Raw genomic sequence first — 5,560 nt, 5'->3', positions numbered from 1 at the left:
CATCTTATATTGCGGTCAAAAGTGCCTTCGTCGTCATCTGATTTGTTGATTATATAAACAGTGAACATATGATCATGTTGACAACATTGCCGCCAATTATTTTAATGAACAAACAAGAAAAGTGTGAGAAGGAATCTAGATTTAATTATGGTGATTTTAATTGTTTACTTTATTCAAAACAAATATTAATCTTGTGGTCTCAAGAACACTGTCAATGCTATCGAATTCACTGTCATTGATTAATATTTAAACGGTGATGAAAAATTACCAGAAAAAAGTTACGCAAATTTGGATATCCCGTTGGCAAACCTATTCTCATCTCTTTACTGCTTGGTGAGTTATCGATCACAAATAATGAATGACTTGAAGTGATCATATCTCGGCCTTCTGGCGGTGACACTGTCATCAAGAGATAGATCTGAGATGACCGAATAGAATGAGTTGTCGTTACTTGTTTGTTGATGCATGCCCACTCCCAAATCTGCTGTCGGTGAAACACAGTCATGAAAGGATGGTTTGTGACGTGTTTTCATCTCAAAGGTGGCCATGTTAGGATTTCTTAGGCTCTTTATTGACGGTAAATATAGTGGGTATTATTACAAACAAAGAGTTTTGCTAAATACAATGTACATGTATTTGCATCTCGGGAAAATAACACTTTAAGGCAAAAACTGCCAATCTCAAATTCCCTTCATTTTCACAACTGCGCAAGTTCATTCCCACAGCTGAGCTGATTTTTTTTAACACAGATATTTAAACAGCATTTAAACAGCATTTCTTTGCAGAATGTATTATATCAGAGGAATGCCATTCCTGACAGAAATGTTGGAAATATCAGCCTGCTGTCAAAAGCCGTGTTTTGAAGGACCTTTTATCCCGACAACTTTAAATCATTTTGAAATCCAACTGTCTCTGTTTCTTCTGGCTTCTGGCAGCCAGCTATAATGATAATAATAATAATAATAATTCATTATATTAAAAGTGCTTTTGAATGAAAATCATTTGCAAAGCACTGTACAGTTTAAAAAACAACACTGACATAGTAAAAGAGAAAATTGTGCATAGAGATTAAAACAGTCATAGAGATTAAAACATTTAGGTGCTGCTGTCGAAGTGTTCGATAAAAAGGTGAGTTTTAAGATGTTTTTTGAAGGCGCTGGTGCCAATGGGATCACGCATCCAGGCCGGAAGTGAGTTCCACAGCCTGGGTGCCAAGTTCCCCTATCTGCATCATCTAGCTTGTGTGAGATGACTAGGTATAAAATCATGAAATAGAACGAGACATGGTTTTTGTAATTTTATTTATTTTTAAGTTCTGGATCATGTCATACATGAAGTTCGGCTGTCATACTTATGATTACAGAGGATCACGTGACGTCGACATCTGCCATCGCACTTCTGCGACATGCCAGTGGTTGTTATGAATAAATATTTATAATAAATGCTTTTACTGGTATCTTATTAGACATTTACACAGAGGCTTCCTATAGGCTACATAACTGAAGTAAAAGCATTCACAAGCCTTTATTCATAACACCAAGTATAGATTACCAAGAACAATAGTAAAGACTGGAAGATTTTGCACTTACGATAAAATGTAACATATGTCTTTTATCATTGGCACATTTGGAGCTCTAAGTCAATGATGTATCATTTTGTTCGACTTGATTTCATCTTTGCAGAGAATTGATAAAATAAATCAATTATCTGAGTTCAGGAAAACCTGGAAACACTTTTTGGCTTTTCTTAAGTTCAAAATATTCCGTCTTGACTTTTTCTTGATATTACTCATTGGAAAGCATTCTACTTCTTATTTGCACGAGTAGTTCCTGGTTGCCTTTCCATTGGATTCGTCGATGCTACATTTGCAGGTGTTGTAAGTTTGACCAATCATAGTAAAGGTAAATATCTCCCCTGGGACTCTGCACGTCTTCGAATCGTCCATGCACTCTGCAATCAAGAGAAACCGGTGAAAATTCAAACCAATACTCCGTTGAGGACATTCAATCAGCGCCCGGCAGAAGATCAAACTAAAATTCCAGATTTTGCATCATGCACATGAATAATTATCTCTTGGTTTCGGCCAATGCGCATGCGTAACCGGATAAATATTCTGTAACCTTGGTTCTGACTTCTGCCGACCGTTTGGTTGATTCGAAGGCCTAAAAGGTACCAGCAAAACTTCGGCCGCCGCTTCATGGCGCTGACTGTCACTCAAGAATAGAAGTGTTCTGACACTTTTGGCGGGATGTCAATATCCTATAGCGTGGAAGAAGGTATGGTTGATGGTTGGGGTAAAGTCAAGCGTTTATAGAATAATATTTGAAAATACCAAACTCTTGTATTTGCCGGCAGATTTGTTGCTTTAACGACCATCTTCCGATCGCGTGCCCCCCCGCCAGCAGGCGATAAACATCAATTGCATCAGTACGTAGTGACACAGTCGATCTGGTTCTAACCGATCGGCCACTTAACTTCTGACAATGTTTAACCAGGCAAATACTCCCGTCTACTCCGTCTTAATCGAGAAATTGAGTGTGGAGATGCATGCACCAGGATGCAAGTGCCCTACCACATATAGTCCCAGGCATTGGTTGCCATCACGTGGAACATTTTCCTCCTGTTTGTGATAACCAACGCTGTGAAACCGCACCACAGGAGGAGAGCAAGGATTCCCCGCGATGGATTTACACTATTTTGACTTACTGGTTGTCTGTATTTCGGATTTGACCGTCCCAGCACTGTAGTTGACGGTGCATTTGTACGTTACACAGTTATTGGTCCACACATCGCCATCTTTGTAGGTGAACTGGTTCGTCGTGGGGTTGCGGCAGCTGTAGCTGGTTGTAGTTACGGTGTTTGTATTTGAGATGCTAGATGATTTGGCAGGCTTCTTAACGACTCTATAGGTCGTGGTAGTGGTTATCTTTGTATCTATTGAAGCAAAAATACGCCAGCAATGTTTACTTTTTTAGAAACACCTCCGCAACCCGTTCCGAAAGACGCGCGTTGGGACAGAGCTCTCTCGGGTCACGCGTTGACCCAAGCCAATTCCGCACAACTGGAACTTGAAGAATTCTTAAAATTCATTGATTTCTTTGAAACTATTCAGATATAGTGACAAAGACTCTGGTTGTACATGTACGAATTATAATATTGGTCCAGTGCCTTCAAGTTTCTGATACTATTGATGGTGTTACCTAAATTTAGAAGAAACTCATAATTTCTCAATTTGTGGATTTTTATAGAAATATTTGGAACAAAAAGTCATAAGATATTACATGTGTACCTTATTATAATGGCAAAACATCAATAACTTACATGTGTGCTTGTAGAAGCCGAGGCCCTGAATGACCGAAACGGCCAACAGTAGCAGAAGACAGCTGGTGAAAAGAGATATCTTCATTGGTTGGAATTTTTGGTCTGTGATTTGGTAGTCTCTGAAGAAAAAAGAAACCCTTGTGCACGAAAGCAGGCAAATCATTGTGTAGAGACATATTTCGCTCGTTTAAAACAAGTTAGTCACTGACTTGATGTATAAATTTGACTGTTGGCAGCGGATAGCTCGATGATAATGTCCTTAAACTCCGTTAGTCCTTTAACTAAAGGGTTTACTAGTTATTTTAAGATGATTTAATACCAAGTTAGGTGATTTGTTCAATAAATGAGTAGTGAGTGACAAGACCAGACCAGAACAGACAGAGCCCGGTGTAGCATATGTGTCGTTCTTCCCCATATCTCAGTGTTCAGTTCAGCAGACAGTTGGAGAGACCATGACTTTTCATTCGGAGGAAACTCAGAAAAACGTGTCCATCTATCCTTCAGCGGTCCCAATTAATGGGGGACACACCAAGACGATCGCTCTGTGGAGCTAATTGCTTCGAACGCCCGTGAAATATGTCTTCATTTTTCGCTAAATATGGAAACTACATGTACGTGTAAATGATGACGTGTCAGCCACCAGCTTGTTACTGGTGCCACTAACTGGACGGTTGTGTGCAAATGGCCCGTATGGTGTCATTTTGAGCATGTGGTTGATGTATCGTGTTGAAACTAGTTTTATTTAAAGATGAAGTCGTTTTAGGTGACCTACCAAGAGTAAATTGTATCAAAGTCGAAGTATAGATACAATCCCTTGCTTGTATGATCGGCCGAAATTTCTTACAGAGAAAAACTTTTACCTACCTTCTTGTTCAATTACTTCTCATAAAATGTCGCAACGTCAGTTTTCATCAAGGAATACAACCTGGTCGCCTCAACTTATCAATAATTCTACTTTTGACAAGTTCGTGTAGTGCAGTCATGTACATGAACAGGACTAGCTGCTCGCCCATTGCAGTCGTTGAACGAGGTTTGGTTGAAGAGCGCTTACGTGATAAATCACCAAGGTAAGAGGGAAGAGACAACCACCTGCCCTCTTCTGAATCATGAATATGCGTAAAGCGAGGCGATTCATGAAAGATTGACAACTATCCCAAGGCAATATGTTCGGTGAGGCAACCACCTGCACTCTTCTGACGTTGGAGAGGTACGTCAAACACACTTCTGCACATTATGCTTCAGGAATATTGATACCCGATTAGCATTGGATGTGTCACCAAAGCTTAACTGAAGACAAAATCCGAGGCGCTTTACGAATTGCCGGTGTTGATTGTAGATGAGATGACTACTCCATCCAAACTGTGTTTGGAGAGACAACTTCATGGACCTGCCCTCTTGGGAGCCTTCAGGGTTAAACCTCATTAGGGTTAATAATAATAATAATAATAATAATAAAGTTAAATTTATAAAGCGCTGTTTCCATTTGAAAATGTTCAAAAGCGCTCCCCACTATAGTTGACAGTCATTAGTTGCGTGAGAAATGTTTTCTGAAAAGCTCAGTTTTTAGAGCCTTCCTGAACTTGTTCAGAGTGTCCTCCTGGCGTAGGCCTTGGCCGAGAGAGTTCCAAGCCAATGCGGCCGCTGAGCTGAAAGCTCTCCCGCCAAAACTCGAGCTTTGGGACCGTGGGGTGACGAGAAGGTTCTTGTCCGCAGATCTAAGTGCACGCTTTGGTGCGTACGGCACTAACAGTTCCTCCAGATATTTCGGGGCCAGTTGGCGATAACATTTGTAGACAACTGCTAGGATTTTAAACTCAATCCGCGCTCGTATGGGTAACCAGTGCAGGTCTCGAAGCGCTTTTTCACGATGGGAACTACTGCTATATTGCTGAGTTATAGGCAACTGGGCACGCAGCTGACAGCCAGGTAATAATGCCCTTAATAATACCATTGATCCTTTAAAGAAACCAACAGATGTAAGATGTGCTGTGCCCGTTAAAGGAGTTACCATGCCGTATAAGTGTCAAAGCCGTTTTTTATGTCACCCCAGGAGTATTATCATCCTGACAGGTTTATATCAAGAAAGCCTTTTATGAGGTTTTATAGGCATATTGATTTATTAAAGCTGCCATGGAATTATCATGTGACACAAAAGCCGGGCCACCAGAGCCGTGAAGACTGCCCAACTATGTATAGGCCCTTATAATCGTTTTAACTATGGCTAATCCAAGCATGTTCC

At 40.5% G+C, this 5,560-nt stretch overlaps 1 long non-coding RNA gene across 1 annotated transcript; it reads right to left on the bottom strand.

Moving 5' to 3' along the window:
- Positions 1-1,285: 1,285 nt before the first annotated feature.
- LOC135486717 (uncharacterized) lies at positions 1,286-4,237 on the bottom strand. Its single transcript, XR_010446742.1, has 4 exons — positions 4,186-4,237; positions 3,322-3,440; positions 2,707-2,934; positions 1,286-1,950 (listed from the first exon to the last, which is right to left on the bottom strand). It is a non-coding gene; the product is annotated as an uncharacterized LOC135486717 (long non-coding RNA).
- Between the last annotated feature and the right edge of the window lie 1,323 nt (positions 4,238-5,560).

Source organism: Lineus longissimus, chromosome 4 (assembly GCF_910592395.1).
Source record: "Lineus longissimus chromosome 4, tnLinLong1.2, whole genome shotgun sequence".
In the NCBI taxonomy this organism is placed as follows: Eukaryota; Metazoa; Nemertea; class Pilidiophora; order Heteronemertea; family Lineidae; genus Lineus; species Lineus longissimus.
Note: the sequence above shows the minus strand (reverse complement) of the source record. Positions and strands in the feature narration are given on the sequence as shown.